The sequence below is a fragment of the Penaeus vannamei genome, chromosome 5 (assembly GCF_042767895.1).
Source record: "Penaeus vannamei isolate JL-2024 chromosome 5, ASM4276789v1, whole genome shotgun sequence".
Classification (NCBI taxonomy): domain Eukaryota; kingdom Metazoa; phylum Arthropoda; class Malacostraca; order Decapoda; family Penaeidae; genus Penaeus; species Penaeus vannamei.
This window is the reverse complement of record NC_091553.1, coordinates 39506510-39509009: the sequence shown is the minus strand read 5'-3', so window position 1 is coordinate 39509009 and position 2500 is coordinate 39506510. Positions and strand designations below refer to the sequence as shown.

General features: G+C 28.4%; 1 protein-coding gene across 4 annotated transcripts in view; it reads right to left on the bottom strand.

Annotated features, from left to right (window-relative positions):
* Window positions 1–2500, bottom strand: part of LOC113817662 (uncharacterized) — a 36072-nt gene that overhangs the window by 30715 nt on the left and 2857 nt on the right. Inside the window, exon 1 of one of the 4 annotated variants that reach the window (XM_070122239.1) lies at window positions 1669–1835. The exons of 2 other annotated variants lie outside the window; for them this stretch is intronic. The gene's annotated coding sequence lies outside the window, so the exon portion shown is untranslated. Of the gene's footprint in view, window positions 1–1668; window positions 1836–2500 lie in introns of those variants that run through there. One more of the 4 variants, XM_070122241.1, reaches the window with a different exon arrangement.

The window sequence follows — 2500 nt, the reverse complement described above, 5'->3', positions numbered from 1 at the left end:
AACAATAATATTAATGATGGTGACAGTGATAATAGTAATGATAATAACAATAATAATGATAAATATGATAGCAATGGTAATAATAGTAATAATGGTAATAATGATGATAATGATAATCATCATAAAAATAACGAGAATGATAATGATAAAAATGATTATCATAACGACAATAATAACAATAACAATACTACTACTATTACTACTAATAATCATAATAATAATGATAGTAATAATAGTGATAATAATAATAATAATAACGATAATAATAATGATAATAATAATAATAATAATAATAATAATAATAATAATAATAATAATAATAATAATAATGATAATAACAATAATAACAATAATTATGATAATAATAATGATGATGATAATAGTGATAATAATAATGATAATAATAATAATAATAATAATAATAATAATAATAATAATAATAATAATAATAATAATAATAATAATGATAATAATAATAATAATAATAATAATAATAATAATAATAATAATGATAATAATAGTAATAATGATAATGATGATAATAATAATAATAATGATAATGATAATAATAATAAGGATGATAATAATAATAATGATAATAATAATAATTGTAATAACAATAACACTAACAACAACAACAATAGTAAGAACAGCCATGACAATAACAATGATATTGATAATAACGATGATGACAAAAATAATAACAATAACAATGATAATAAGGATAATGGTGATAAACATGACGATACTACTACCACTAATAATAATAACAAGACATTACGATAATCACAGCATTAACGAAAGCTAAAACAATAATAATGGTAATTATGATAATGACCTACACTAGGATTAGTTTTCCTTAAAAGATAATGGTGTACAGTATCTATTTCAGCACTGATAACAAGATAAAAAAAAGTTGATTGATGACAACAGGGTTAACTGAAATAGATCGAATGTCCTTTATTCAAAGGGTTATAATCTATATAGAATAATTCGTTTTATACACAGAATAATGTGCTCTTGACATATCTATAACGCAGTGGTATCTATCATCGTGAATTTTGTAGTAATGATATTCCGTTTTATAATGATAATGAATACATACGAGTATTAGCCACGTGTTCCAGATAAGCTTTTTTTATCACAAACTTGAAATACGTTTTTTGTTTCACTGCCATCACTCTCATATAGGCCTATGTCTTAATCTTATTGAAGATGGATGTTTCGTCAGTACCTTCGATATGTAAATAAACATATGGAATAACTTTTTTCCGACTTGTATCTTTCCTGTCGTAAGGAAAATTGTGTCATCTTCGTTGAATTATCTTAACTATGCTGTATCCATAAGGGAATTTCTCATTCGCTTCGTTATATAACTATAAGAGCATATGTAAGAAACTAAACGATTTGTTATACGAATCTTTCGCACTGGACACACCCGCAAGTGCTTCACTGTCACACTTTTCACGTCAGAACCTAGGTCACTGGTTCAGCGCAAATGATTGACCTCGCGTGACACTTTCTCAGATCTTTGCCAAAATCAGGGGCATTCTAATCCCGCAATGAAAAACGGCGGAGGGGGAGAGAGAAAGAGAAAGAGAAAGAAAAGAAAACAATACGATAGTGCGCAAAAAGGTGCCAGATCTCAGTCACGCGTTGTTCTCTCACCGTAGTTTGCCGTCGGGTCAAAGCAGGTCAACGCACTGTCGCCACAAGGAAAAGAAACAATCTCCAGGTGAGCGGAGGTTCCGGACTGAAGCTGTAGTGGATGGGGAGTGTGGGGAACAGCTGCACGCAAGCGATACTGCTATATTTATCTCGCTCGCGCGCGCGTCGCACTTCGCCCGCCATGCTTAAACGCTGCCCTGGGAACACGGTGCTCCGGGGCGAGGCCTGCTCTGGGGTGGGCATGGCGCGGGACGAACGGCATTTCCATGTGCATTAGACACACGCAAAGACTAACAGCGAACTAACACGCAAGTGCGTGCGCGAACATATGAAAATGTACATCTATACATACATACATACATATGTGTGTGTGTATGTATATATATATATATATATATATATATATATATATATATAATATATATATATATACATACATTTTATATATATATATATATATATATACATATATATATATATATATATATATATGTATATATATGTATGTATGTATATATATATATATATATATATATATATATATATATATATATATATATATATATACATATATATACATATATATATATATATATATATATATATATATATATATATATATATATTTATGTATATATATATCTGTGTGTGTGCGTGTGCCTGTGTGTTTGTGTGTGTGCGTGTGTGTGTGTGTTATATTTATATTTATATTTATATAGTCATATAGTTATGTATATATATATATATATATATATATATATATATATATATATATGTGTGTGTGTGTGTGTGTGTGTGTGTGTGTGTGTGTGTGTGTGTGTGTGTGTGTGTG